This window comes from Ixodes scapularis, unplaced genomic scaffold (genome assembly GCF_016920785.2).
Source record: "Ixodes scapularis isolate PalLabHiFi unplaced genomic scaffold, ASM1692078v2 PGA_scaffold4__175_contigs__length_147842914, whole genome shotgun sequence".
In the NCBI taxonomy this organism is placed as follows: domain Eukaryota; kingdom Metazoa; phylum Arthropoda; class Arachnida; order Ixodida; family Ixodidae; genus Ixodes; species Ixodes scapularis.
Window position 1 is genome coordinate 52451619 of NW_024609879.1, and position 15302 is coordinate 52466920.

The 15302-nt window shown below is 41.4% G+C and overlaps 1 protein-coding gene across 1 annotated transcript in view; it reads left to right on the plus strand.

The window, feature by feature from the left end:
- LOC8040841 overlaps positions 1–15302 on the plus strand; it is a gene marked incomplete at its 5' end in the record, with an annotated part of 148899 nt that overhangs the window by 110052 nt on the left and 23545 nt on the right.

Below are 15302 nucleotides of genomic sequence, written 5' to 3' on the forward strand. Positions count from 1 at the left end.
CACGAAAATATCATATATACCTTCTGTAAAGTATATGATATCACAAATTGATACATTTCTCACGCCACAACGTCAAACCAAAATGTGAAAAAAAATTTCCTATGGTTTTAAGCAAAGTATGTGGGAAGTTCATTTTTTTAGGAAGAGTAAAAACATTGCTACTATGAAGATGCCATTTATTTAAGAATGTTGGAAGGTTGTAGTGAAGAGATTGAAGATTATAGTTTTTGCGATTTCGAGGGACCAACCATTTCTCTGAAAAACGTGTATTGATTGTGCTTTCATGTAAAGTTAGTTCGGAAGTGTGATATAAAAAATTCACAAACGTGGAAGGTGAGAAGCGGATTGATTGAAGTAGGCGGAACTCATAGAAGTGTTCTAGACGAATTACTTTATATTTATGAAATAAGGATTCAGTATGATAGGTATACGGAGCTTCCGCAACAAAACGCAATATTTTTTTTCAAGTAATTGAACGCTATTGAAGTTTGTCTGCGTATTTGTTCCCCATACCAATTGACAGTAATTCAAATGGGAATTGAATAAGGCGTAGTATATTTTTAGCTTAATGTTTACCTGCAAAAAACTACGGCACCTAGCAACTGTCCCCACTACTTGAGAAAGTTTTTTTCGTTAAATATTCTGTGTTAATTCCGTATTATATGTACAGAGAAATACACGGCAAGAGTTTTGTGTTGATGTAATATTTGAATTGACGCATTTCCAATCAGTTGGGGATTTGCAATATTTACTAATTTATAAACGGGTCTAAATAGAATTTCCTTTGACTTTAGTGTGTTCATTTTTATTCCATTGACATCTGACCAAAATAAAAATGTTGCTAAAACGAAATTTGCCCTTCATATAAGCTCATCAACATCACTACAAGAAAAACGGAGAGTCGTATCATCTGCATAAATTATAAATTGAGCTTGATCAGTAATGTTTACTGCATCGTTTATATAAGCATTAAATAATGAAGGTCCCAGCATACTGCCCTGTGGGACACCACAAACAATGTTCGAGAACGGTGTGCGTTGACCCTCAATAGACACAATCGGCTGGCGATTCTCTAGGTTTGATTTAAGCAATTCGAATTATATGCCGACAACCCCATATTTATAAAGCTTTGAAAGTATCCTTATGTGATTGAAGCAATCAAAAGCTTTACTACAGACGATGAAAACAGCAAGTGTGAGGAGTCGTTTTTCAATATTTCCAAGTATAATTTGTTTCTGTAGTAACAATGCGGATTCAGTAGATTTACCTTTTTGAAAGCCAAATTGAAACTCTTTTTGTATAGAAATTTTTACGAAAAATATTGAATACGTTTAAATATAATTTTTCTAGCCCTTTGGAGAAAATAGGAAGAATAGAAATTGGTGTATACTTACTCAACATGTTTTATTACCTCCTTTAAAAATAACTGAGATTTTAGCTCGTTTTATATTTTCAGGAAACTTACCAGAAGTTAAAGATAAATTGAATGTATGTGTTGAGCGTGGTGAGATTTTATCTATAACAAATTTTATAGGTTTTATCTGAAAATCATCGATATCACAACTCTTACTATTTTTTAAGCCAAAAATGTGTTAAATATTTCTGTTTCATCTGTAGGTTTTAAAAACAAACTGCCATTGATTTCGTAAACAAACGATAGAGCACTGCCACTGTGCAGTCTGGGTGTTATATTAACGAAATAGTCGTTAAAAAGTTTTGCCAGAGACACTCAACACACAGTTTGGCCATTTAGAATTAGGTCACCTATTTGTTTTGAGAGTGTCCCGCGGTTCAGAGCTTCATTGACTTTTTTCCACATAATATCAGGTTCCTGTTTGTCAACGTCATTAAACATTTCTTTGTAGAACACAGGTTTAGCTTTTCGCAACTCAGCGGTTAACTCGTTTCGAAATTTCTTAAAGATGACTAGTTTGCTTAAATCCCGTGACCTTAAAAATGCCTTATATAGACGGTCTTTTTTATCATTTTGATATGGACTGGGGTAACCCAAGGTTTTCTCACTTTCTTTCATACAGTAACTGTTACTTTCGGAACGTGCAAATCGTAAAGCATCATGAATGTCTGAATAAATTGATTGTATGCATTGTTTACATGTAGGAAGAAATAAAGAAAGTCCAAATCTCGGCTTATTACTACATTACGAAATGCGAGAATATTAGAATTTAAATCTTGAAATCGTGAATATAAAAATACAAATATTGGATTGTGGTCACTGTTGTCACAGCTTACTGTGCCGGCAACTTTAACATCTGTATTAACATTAGTGATACAAGGGTCGATGGAATTAGAAGTAGATAGGGTTACTCTAGTCGTAGATGTGATGACATTTCTAAATCCGGCAGAGTTTAGTGTAGTCGTGAGTAGCAAAGTTTGAACCGAATTTCCAAGTATATTGACGTTAAAGTCACCCCGCATAACTAAATTATATTTATTTACGACACAAATTCTAAGAATTGCCCAAGAAAGGAAACAAAGCTTTCAAAGTTTGCTGCTAGAGGGCGATATAAAACAGAAACTATATTTTTTCCTTGTCTTATGTTTAGTATCTGGTAGTCAATTGTGATTTTTTTTTAAAAAAACTGTCCAGTAGCTCCGCATGAATGTTATGTTTAAAGTAAATTGACACACCACCACCACGCTTACTACTACGACGTAAAAAGTAATGTTTGTAACCGTCTAAATTAAGCATATCAGCGTCTTGCTGATACCATGTTTCAGTAAACATAATACTATCAAATGATGTCTGAATGTCATCGAAAGTTGAAAAAAAGTTGATCAAATTAATTTTTATAGACCGTGCATTCAAGTGAAAGACCGTTGTAACCGATGGGTGTTTAAGGTGCTTACTGATTTCGCTAGGCAACACATATTCCACGTACTTCATCGAGAAAAAAAAAGAACAATACGCCACAGAGGCACTGATTACGTTAACTAATCTTCACAAGGTCAGCTTCGCTAGCGATGGTGATGACAGGTGGATGTTCAGCTTTACGAGCGAGGATTTTGCCATTTTGTACCCAGACAAATTTCCAATTGCATTGCCACTTCTTTGTTACTGCCATTCCAAGGATTCTTTTGAAAGTTGTGCAGAGATCTTCATTCACAAAGATGGGTGCTTGCGAAGGAACGCCTTGGTCTGAATTTATAAGGTGTTTCTTTTTTTTGATTTTCCGAGCACCGTGTCACGTTTTTTTTTTGTTTTATAAACTGCACAATGATGTTGGTCTTTTCGGCGTCTCGAGTTGGTACGCGGTGACATGCGGCGGTATCAGCTCACGGGATCGGCTCGCCGATCGCACCCCCAGTTTATGAAGCATATTGTAAAGGTTTTCCTGATTGCGCTTCTCGACTCCCGTTATCTCAATGTTTCCGTTCCTAGAATACTGTTCGTAGTGTGTTAGCCGTTCCTAAGATTTCATCAGTTCTTCCTCCATTGCATCACACTTTAGGCAAAGATTTGCGTAGTCCTTTTTCAGTTTTGAGTTTTCTTTCATGGCGGTTTGAAAGTTCCCACTGATTTCTTCAAATGTGATATTCAAGCAGGTCATGCTCTCTTGCACACCTTTCAACTCTGTTCGTATTACACGGATATCTGTCCGTATGTATCTTTCAAAAGATTGACGTAAATTCTCAAATTCTTGACAAAATTCCTCTTTGAATTCATTCAATATTTTTACGAAATCCTTCACTATTGAAATAAACAAAGCAGCAATCGAAGGACAGGGAGTGAAGTACGCACTTTTAAAAACGTTTACAGAAAAATGAGGCAGTGCAAGTTTGGCAGCGGTGACGTAAGATCTGCTGAAGTTTGCAAGAAAAAAAGTAAAGTACACAAACCTGCAAAACAGCTGGTTGTAAGCGTTGATCTTATACGTCGTCGCTGCTAAATGACAGCATACGAGAAAGCAGTCTTTTTTTGTAGTGCAGCGCAGGCGACACTGGACAATCTTGACCAATGGCTGTTGACCCTATTTGATGCTCCGTCACGCTGCCGCTTGATGGTTCCGTAGGCTTTCGCCGGGAAAAACTGGCTGGCTTCGAAAACAGCGATCCGTCGCCGCAGCCGAGTGCCAGCATACGAGAAGGCAGTCTTCTTTTGTAGTACAGTGCAGGCGACACTGGACGGTATTGACCAATGGCTGTTGATTCTATTCGATGCTCCGTGAAGCTGCCGCTTGATGTCGACAAGCAAGTGTCGACGCGCCGATCATCACTCAAAGCGCGCCCCGGACTTTCGTGCGAAATTAATGTTTTTCGTGTTTTTGAACTACCTCATTCGTGCGGTTACGCAAAGTGGTGCCCAAGCAGCGTTGGGGACAAGAAGCACCCCTTCATTCGGATCCCAACTGACAACGTTAAGTTTGAAAGTTTTCACCCTAACTGAAATTTTTTCTATGCTGATCTTCCAGCCACCAATTGAACCATGTAAGGGTTATGTACTTTTTAAGCAATTGAATATGTTATTTCATGTTTTGAAGCTTACAAACTGTCACCTTGATTTTATTTTAATGCACACATTTCGGCGAGTGTTTTTGGAACGTGGTTCTGTGGATGAAGACCGTCCTTAAATATTTTATGATCTGTAGACTGTTGGCGAAACCTCACTTCCTGTACCTCTCGTCGATATCGTGCACAACAGTGTAACTCACTTTGAAGTAGATTGTAGTTTATATGTAAATATCATGCGGCGTGTTTTGTATTATTTCACACACTTCAGAACTTAATATATCTACCGGTTTTTATTAATGTATCTTGTGTAGATGCTTTGACAGCCCTGCCAGTAGTTTACCATGCCTTATTTCTCGTCCGGAATAAATATAAAGCTGGATAAGGAAATAATTTATTTCCGAAGGCCACTATTAAACTCATGAACGATTTACGGTTAGAAGGGCAGAATACAAACTGCAGAGCTTGATCGTGTTTTGTGTAATTCTTTCGCAAGTTTTTACACCTGCCAAGGCACTCCCTTTACAACAATAAAACTCAGGTCAGGATTTTTTTTTTTTTTAGCTGCATATAAACATGTGCTTTATGTGCTCCCTCCAACATACCTCAGGGACAGGGAACCCCAATGAACCAAAGGTAGAGTCCGTAGTCACTTTTTTGTGAAATTCATTAGATTGCTGGCTCATCTATCAAGCTGAATATGTAACCATCCGTATGCTAGGTTCTGCCATAGTAATCTGTGCAGTCTAACTTACGTTCAACTGTAATGTAAAACGGGAATGGCTTTGGCAAAGACTATGAAAAAAAAGGATAGTCTTAAGCTTAGGAGTAGCCCTATGGAATGTTTCGTAGCCCTGTTTCTCTTCTGCAAGCGTAGATGTTGCGACAAGACAAACTAACGAGTTCTATATTGTCCCGTGCAGATCCTGAGAGGATAGAGAACACACAAACAGCAAAAGTGAAAAAATACAATGAAGGGGCTGCTCCACTCCATGGGCATCATAACATTTGGGCGGCCACACCAAGAAAACCTGGCTGAACTAATGGTTAAACTTGACGGCGCAAGCGACAGGTGTCGGAAGCTCATCAAGAGACCTAGGGAAATGAGAAATACCAAGAGTGGTCTGCAAACAGCACACCTGCACAATAATAAGCAATATTTTTCTAAAGATTTAGGCTCAGGTATCTAAGTGAGCAAGAAAATAGGTATGAACGAATAATAATGCATTGTGTTGAATTTGTATTTGCATGGAGCAATCAGAATGACACGAGCTTTCAACTAGGCATAATATTCTTCGGCTGTGCTTCACGCGACCCTCGGAAGAGACAGTTGTTCACTGCGTCAGAATGTTTTTCCTTGCACAATTTTTATGGAGCAATACCTTAGACTAACCGAAGCCTCTGAGTATCCGCTTTGTTCAGACAAGTTGTTAGCCTGCTTTTGGCGAACAACCTTTAGGCAGTTTGTTTTTGTACTACTGGTTGCTTTGACCAATTGATACAAGATATTTTGCAGCTATAATTCAAATTACTCGAAAACTTTCTTTTATATGTCAAGTTTTGATGGACTGTATCTGACCCACTAAAATTTGCTTTACTATGTTATTAAAAGGTTAAACAATTGACGTTTTATCATAATAAACATTCAGGTTGGTATTTAAGATTCCACAACCAATAACCATTTATATATATTTTTAGGCTCATCGCCCACAGGACTGCATATTTACTTCACACTGGGTTTGCTTCTAGGTAAAGCATATCAGAAACTATAATTATTATGTTTTCATACCACGAAACAAACATTCATGTTTGCTATTACAGTATTTTCCCTTTAATATGAACATCTTTATTCCCCAAAACAGTTATCTTTTATGCTAGTCATCAATATTCATAAATCATTGGCATTATCACAAATATTATTCAATGAAAGTTATATGTTGCTTATTTTTGTCATCTGCAACTGCGATAGGGAAAGAAGGGCAAGTGATTCACGCTGGAACCCCCTAAAAAGTTTGACCATTTTCTGTGCCCATGTTTAATCTGACAATCGTGGTACTCTGGGTTAATTCTGTAACGGAAAAGCTCACGAATCTTTTTTTTTTTTCTCACTAATATTTCGTTTCCTTTTTTTGCGTTTTCGGTACGTCTTTACGAAAAGCACGATAAAAAGATAAAATATGCATTTACCCATTTCGTTCTTAAACTAGCCGCCCATAGTCCGTACTCCAAATTTGTATATTTAACATAACGAATTAGAATTGTATGGGGAAATATCAGTCCCCGAAAATAGGCATATATAGCGGTGTCACCAAAACGATCGACCATGCTAGCGAGACATGACTGCATTGTGTTTTTAGATCGCGGAGGCAGATATTCTCGCGCCAAAGTTGCATCTGCGTCTACAATACTTTAAACAGTCAATTGGCGAACTATAGCGTAATATTTGGTGCCCGCCGATAGCCTTCAAAAGCCGCCAAAAAGCACCATGTCGTGTTCGCACTAACAGTGTCGCACATTGTACACCCGCCGGCAATATGAAGCTAAACACCTTACCTGGTTCCTTGCCTGGTTTACGGCTCCTTAAAGCTATATTAACTCTCAACGTCTCAAATGGTACGTGGTTTGGGGTCTAAGCTTTGCGTTCTAGCCCTCTTCTGGAACAGAGCTTGTTCAAAAACTTGTAGGAGCGTCAAAAACAAGAAGAGGGCGGTTTACGTTCATATCGCTCACAGGTGTACCTTCATTGTAGCACCTCGTACTGACATAAATGCTGCGGGCATTTTTAATTGATTTTTTCCGCATAGCAACGCTTGTTTAAAGTGGCAGTGTAAATTATACTTCCTTGTCATGCAAATGACAAAATAAATGCGTCAACGAGTGAAAAAAGAATGCTACATCTGTTTCGATTTCCTGGAAGACACCGACGACAAGTAACGGACTGTCAACTACTGGACAGAAGGTAGGCGATCAGAACTTAAAATGCTTTGCCATAGCAAGTACCATGGCATACGTGAACCGTAAATTTCCAGGCGAAACCCGCTGCGGGAGCGTTGTCGACACCACGGTAGGGAGCATCGAAAGGGCACGGCGGAAGACCTGCGCCATGTTGAATTTTGATAGGCTTCGTCTTCATAAATGGCTAGGAATCCACTCAACTAAGCTTGACGGCGTCAAAATTCATAATTGAAACGTTAGCGCTCCCTTTTGTGAACATGGTTGTTGTACCTTATTTTAGTTTCGCAATCTATTGAAAGAGCAATGAGTGGTCGCTTCATTGCAGTAATTAGCGCCTCCGACCACGGAAGCGCTGCTGAGTGTCCACGTTACCCAGATATTGACTCCATTGGGTCTATGGCAGTAACCAGGTACAGGACTCGTTACAGAGACTCCGCGTCGCTCGGAATCCGTATCCTTGTTATTCGCAGACGGGGACATTCACTAAATATGCGCGGGTGGGCATAATTTCTAAATCCCGGGATCAAAATCTTGTTATGTCATGGCTTCGTTTCATAATAGCTACTCGAGTGATACTTCATCCACTTCATCGTAGGCTTGTAGGCTGCCATAGTTGACGAGGGGACGAAGTAATTATTAAGAGATTAACTCCAGTGCGAGCAACTAAATATACGAGAGACGAACTGCTCACATAACAACTTATAAATAGAGGGCGCTAGGCTTGTGGGGAAGAACGGCGGCGGTTGGTCCCGTTTCGCACCATTTTTTTAAGAGTGTGGCTAAGCTCTTGCCATTCCTAGCTTCAAAATGCCTTGATGCGAAATTGGCAAGCTTTCGAAACAAAAAAATCTTTCTGGTAATCTTCTTGTCGAGGTCGAAACAAAAGTTAAAAGCAGAAAGCTTCTAAAACGCGTTTCTAGGTTTACACCAGATAAACGTCAGCCAATTTCGGATGTTGAATAGTGTTCGAGGTGTTATCTCTGAAGCTGATTTCATAGATTGCACTGAGGTTGAAATATTGGCAGCCAAAGCCTCAACCTTGAAGATGTTGAATCCTATTATTAATAAGAAGCTGTTTCTAGCCACCGGTGCTTTCCGCACCTCTCCAATCGCCAGTCTCTATGAGGTGTCTAATGAAAAAAATTTTAGAAAAAAAGACGCTTCGCTTTAGGGGCTTATGAGTGCGCTTCGAGTAAGATCAGTTCCTCTCCATCCAGCTCTTGAATCGGTTGAAAAAAAAATTAAGTTTAGAGGACTGTTTTTTTTTTTTTTTAATAAGCCTAGTATTGTCTTTTTCTTTCCTTTGAGGCATACTAAGTCAGCAGAGCGCTTTGACCTTGACCCCAGCTCCCCTGTGACAAAGTACATAAGCTGTGCAGCTCCTTCAGATTATTCCCTCGCTCGTTGTAACTTCACTTTGGCAAAACGCAGAAAGAAAATACACCGGATAAAGTGCTGAGGCAAGACTTTTCCGAAATACAAAGCCTGTGCCAGCACTACTTCAACATATACAAGTATAGCACTAAAACTGACTATTTCGTTGATTGTGCAACGGTTGGAACATCTGTTCGCCATGTAGAAACCCTTCACCCTTCTGCCAAAATTTTAACTGTAGAGTGTCATGGTTTATTACTTGCTGTGGTATATGCACTTAAGAAAACTCTTCGTCGCTCCGTAGTGAAAGTACATGAATTCTTCAAATGCATTTAAATACAATGTTTCACTGAATTTAGCCACAAAACCTTTGGTCGCTCAGCTGCTAGATAAGATAATTTCAGGCATCAAAATTCGGTATCAAAATATTTTCTTCTAAGTACCAAGTCGCGTGAGCCTCCCGTCAAACGAGGGGTGCAGATCACGCTGCTCGCTCTGCAGTCAGACACTTTGTGGACGCAAGAGGATTCCCCCAAAAAGATTATCGCAAGACGGTTATCCGTTTCATAATGCAGACATGGTAACAGGAATGGGATCGCAAACAAAATAACAAGCTACATGCGGTGAAGCCCTTACTAAAAGAACTGGAAAGTATGCGGCATCGCGATCCTTTCTACGAGGTGGTTCTCTGCCGTCTGAGGATTGACCATAAGCGACTAATGCACGGACATCGTCTGTGTGGCGGAAATACCCAGAAGAGTGAGCACTGCCATAGCCATCTAAGCATACATCATATTTTACTTGAATGTAATTCGTATGACCTAGAACGCAGTAACCATTTTTTCGCAGCTTTACATGTAGCATACACCACTACATCTCATGATTTTACTTGGCGACGAATTTCATATTTTACGCTTGTGTACTTAAATTCCTCTAAGCAATAGGCCTTCTACACCGAGTGTGTTTCTCTTTTAGGTCTCTGAATTTATGTTCATACCTTTTAAACTTTCACACACCTCATGTTCATAGCTTTATCTTATCATCTGCTACTAAAGCTTTCCTCTCTGCGAGTTGAATCAACAACGACGCAACTCCCAGAAACTAGACATGATTCCGCGCCAGTAATCAACGCGAGACAACAAAAAGATGCAAGTTTTATTGGCTTAACGAAGGCTTTCGATCGTGTGCCTCACCAGAAGTTGCTAGCAAAGCTGTAAGCGACTGCCATTGGGTGGCATCCTTGTTTCGTAAACAGCCAGTTCGCTATCGCAGCGCAAGCAGTTTGTTGCGTTGAGTGGCGAAAGTTCTGGCATTTTATACGTGTACTCAGGGGTGCCACAGGGGTCGGTTTTGGGTCTTTTACTTTTCATGGTTTATAGTAATGATGTGTCAGTGTACGTGGATCTATTCGTGAAACTGCGGCTCTTTGCAGACGACTCTGTCAGGACATCTTTGCAGAATAAACATCGTTGGTGTGAGAAATGGGAGATGCAAATAAGCTGCGTAAAGACAACCACCGTCACTATTAGTAACAAAAGAAGGACTCTAGATATCACCTACACAATGAAGAATGACATCAGTGGGAAGTCCAACGACGTTAAGTGCTTAGGGGCTCCGATTACACATAACCTCAAGGTGCACACACCCATAATAAATGTTTGTGGTAAAGCATTTTGCAAACTGGGATTTCTGAGAAGAAAAATTACGAACTTGACTCCGGAGACCAAGTTACTGCATGTAGGTCATTTGTCAGAGCGGTACTCGAATATGCCAGCATTGTGTGGAGCGTTACGAAGAGTACCTCGCTGCCAGGGTAGAGATTGTTCGGAGGCTTCCGGCTAGGTTCTTTTTTTCTAATTACTCCCGGAGATGTAGCGTTACCTCTGTGATGACTGATGCACCATTAAAACCTCTTGAAGCCAGATGATCAGTGTCCACGTTTCGGTTTTTGTACTTTTTTTACCATGGCAAAATTAATATAACTCGTGAGGAGATCTAAAACCTTCCTTTCATTGGTCTAGGAAAACAATTCACCACAACGCTACTGAAAAAAAAAAACAGTTGGCGCCTTTATGCAAGTAAACGAGTCCATACCAGTAACCGTTTAGCCATACCGGTCACCAGTTTGTCAAAGGGGCTGTCTGTATGGCTCAAAGAGGTCCTCCGTGTGAGCCATAACGGAAACCTATTCGGACAAACAGGTCACTTCTTTGACAAACGAGTCGCTCGTCTGGGCAAATGGGCGTCTCGTTTGGGCAAAGTTGTCGCACGTTTGCTCAAACCGGTGACCACGTTGCACAGACAGGTGACCGGTGTCTGGCAAACTGTGCCGGTTTCATCAAACAGCTTTCCGGAGCCCGTTTGATATTGAACGTACAGATCGGCGGCATGGGCACGACTGTTTCAGTCGTGGCAGTCAATGTTTCCGGAGGGCCGGGAGCGTCGGTTGATCGATTTCAAATCGTCCGCGTAATGCGAGTAATTTATATTTATATTGTAATTGATCTGATGTTCGCTTATACTGCAACTAAAACTAACACCTTTTTTTTACGCTAAGGCGCGAAGTTGGTTAGCCGATATTTCTGACAAAACTTTAAAACTTTGTCGTTCTTTGTTGCCTCAATTTACTTATTAAGCTCGAATCTCTGTCGCAGAAGACGGGACCGCGTGGAAGATTATACTTCTAGACTCCGTTTCACCTCAATTCATGACGCAGCAAAGGTAGCGCGCGAACACGTGGCTGCAAGAACACCGAGCATTGCGAGACCACGCCCGCCGTTGCAGCAGTCAAACTAGGAGCTCGCGCTGATTACTTTCTTCGCTCGGGCGCAAGCCGAGCTTCTGGCCGCCGCCATTTCCAGCGGTCGAGCGCGCTGAAATGCGCGCGATTCATCTGCTTTCCGTGGCTACAAACACGTCCTACTGTAATGTAATGCCTGTGGTAAGGATACGGCTGTCCTGGGTGTCCCGCGCCTTCATTGCGCCCCCTCCCTCCTCTCTTGTCACCTCTGTCACGTCACCCGAGGGCGAGGAGGGCACCAACAGCGCGCGAGCTACGCGCTGATGAGCATCGAAATCCTCGAGGGCGCGCCTGGCAGCCGCTTTTTTCTTTGTCTGCTTGTTGTCCGTTGCTGTTCGAACTTCGTTCGTCCTACTTGCTTCGATCTGTCGGCTAACCCTGCGGTCTTATTAGGATGTCTCTCGACAACGCATTCGATGTACACCAAAGCTTTTAGTGTTCGAAAAGTCCTACACGTGTATCGGCAAACAAGCGATTACTCAAAGAAGTCAGAAATTCTTGCGGTTTGGTTGGATTCGGCAAATGACATCTTGTACGCCGAATCGTGTTGAAACTTCCAAAGAGTCGTTGCCTCTCGCTTTGCGTTTGTGTGGTTCTCCTGTTTTGACCGTGTCGACAGATATCTCGGATTACATTTTTCAAGTCTGCTATTATTGTCGTAAGTGCACTATAACCTACATGTTGGCAACGATTGGCCGTGCTTCTACGCGTACTCTTCCAGATTATCTATAGAATTATTCAGCGTCTATTCTCTCGGCAGCCGGGAGAATAATCTCCCCGAAAGTCTACCTTTATATTTTGGAATTACCTCGGTTCTTGATTGATTTGCAATCTTCTCAGTTGTATAAAAGGTTAGAGTGCCTCTCACATTTCATAGATCGCTTGCACGCTTGTACTTGCCTGCAGAATAGGTTGTGATAAACTTCTAGGAGAATTGAAAACAATATTTTGTGTTTGTTTTCCTACCCATTTGCAAGCACCTGCGCGAGCACATTTGTTCTACATGTTTCTTCCATGTTGTAAATAGGTTTATGAGTTGCGGGACGTCTTAAATAAGATTAAGTTCATCAACCTTCCAGGCGATACCCATTTAGAGCTAGGGCATAACTTGCCCCTCCGAATGGCACGTTCAAACGCGTGGTCACGTGCCTGGTCCAACGGGCACCCGTATCAAACGGCCACCCGTATCAAACGGGCACCTGTATGAAACTGGCATCAGTATCAAAGGGGTACCCTTATCCCATAATCACGTTTGATCCAAACGGATCGACATATTTGCCACCCGTTTGAAATTCAAATTTTCTCTGTTTTCAGTTGGGAAGGCAGATAGACCTTATCAAAGCAATAATAACATATTTAAGTACTTCTTATTTCCGCGTGCAAAAGAGGAGTGTATCCAGCTACAGGAGTTGGTGGTTAACAGTGCACCCCTCAAGTCGTTAGCGGAAAGCCTCACTTCACCACATTAAATGTGCGCTGTTACCACCATGCGCGCGTGGCGAGCTCGTTGATCCCTTGCACTTGTTGCATACTTTTGAACGGTCATTGTGATGCAACTCTTAACCTGATGAAAAATATTTGTAGAATTGAAATTTTTTTCTGTCGCACGTATGTATCCCCACACCTGTTTGGATCTTGAATGATTCGCAGTATTAGTACATAAATAAATGAAAACAACCTTTCAGCAATAGTTTATGTACCCGCCGCATTATAGCGTTAGACACTTTTGCGTCACAAAAATCCAATCCAATAAAAAAAATATATATACATCGAACCCCCCCCCCCCCCCTTATTGCGAAGCTTAGAACTGAGCTTAAGAAGTGCCATTGCTTATTCTCCGAGAGTTAGCGGCATTTGGGGGCAGAGTTGTGTCAGAGTTCGGGGTCGATTCTCTTGAATGGTGCGCGGAGCTACCTTCATTACTTATTCAATAATAGGTCCATGTGTTTTGTTTTTTTCTTTGTCTACCTTTTCCGGTACCGCTAATTAAAAGTAGAGGACGTGCAATCAAGAACTAAAAAAGGGTCGACCTGTAACTATACAGAGTTTAATTTCGGAACCTATCGCGCTAAATCATGAATGTTCCCCGCGCAAGTCACTTCTCCTAACGCAGCGGTGCGAAGCGGTGAAGCTAGGCGCACACGTGCCACTGCGGGGTGGTGAACGGTGACGCTAGCGGGGATAGTGCCACAGCTTGGAGCATGTGGATGAGATGAAACTCAAGTGCTCTTATCAGGACCATGAGATCGTGATTCTGCCTTATCGCAACAGCCGCCATGCAACCATTTTATTTTTTTTTCTTGCAAATTGAAGCTCCTCAACATCGCCTACATGATCGTCTGGAAGTTCAGACGATGACGTGGCCAGCGCGGTAGACGAGCGATTTTTAGCTACAGGAGTAGAGACACCGTAAAATACATAATTTTACCATTTTACTTTTTCAATATTTCGGCCGACAAATATTAAAAACTTTTTTTTTTTACTTTGTTTAAGCTCATCCTGGGGGAGGTGTGGCGCAGTTTTGAGCGAAAATGGGATTTCGGCGCAATATGTACCAGATTGGGGTACATGGCGCAATTCGGGGCAGTGTGGCGCAAATAGCACTGTACTTCCAACACTGCTAAGTAAATTTGAATGCTCATGTATTGCCCCCTGTGGGTAATGCATGTTTTACGTTCCATTAGCCCGCAAGTGACGCTTTTTTGTCACAATGGAGCGTGACACTGTTTTCCTTGAAAACACATTGTGCCTTAAAACAATACACATGGACTCCAACACTATAAAAACACCATGAAGCAAAAATCTCGATGCATCCAAACTGAAAAGTTCTGCGCGTTCGAAACTAACTGAAGCGCGCGAGCGTCTTCCAACTACGACAGGAGACGAGAAAAAGAGCGGTGACTGTTAGGAAACGAGACATTTTTTATCGGTTTTAGCTACCACATAACCCACAACACTGGCAGAACGCCTCCAGCTCTCATCGCGGCCTCATAAATTATCTACTATCTTTCTTCCGGTTCGACCGCTTTCGCACAGCGCACGCCGAAAACAAACAGATGTGGTTCGTTGCAGGTAGACTTGTACGTCACGCGTTGCTTGTAACGCGCTAATCCTCTCTAGCAATTCTTTTACGGTAACAAAGTAAGACCTATTTACTATTTGAGAGGAGGAACGACAAACGTGCTTTAGAGAAGTTTTGAGCGAGTAACGGGTAATGGTATTTAGTTACTTCCGTAGATAAAGTTGTACCACACAAGATATTTGATTTGTTTTTCGCGCATCAGCTTGCGTCCGTGACTTTGCATAAAAGCAAATGACATTTACATTTAAAGTCTTATTATGCGCGAAATGCACTGTTAGCTTCCCCGCTAAATTCCTAAATCACGGGATAATAATTTTCTGCTAAATTTAGCGGGTAACTGAATTGCCGTATACGTCACGTGACATCAACTTCTCGCTAAATTTAGCGAGGAAAACTGAATTTCTCTTTTGGCCACGTGATTCTTTCTCTGCTGAATTTAGCGGGGCAACTGAGTTTACACTGAGGTCACGTGCCGTCGATTCCCCCATGGTGTATAGGTCACGTGACGTCACCTTTCGTCACGTGATGCCACTTTCCCATCAAATTTGGTGTGGAAACCCAATTGGTGCGTAAATCACGTGCCATCAATTTTTTCGCTATATTTAGCGGAGAAACTGAATTCGT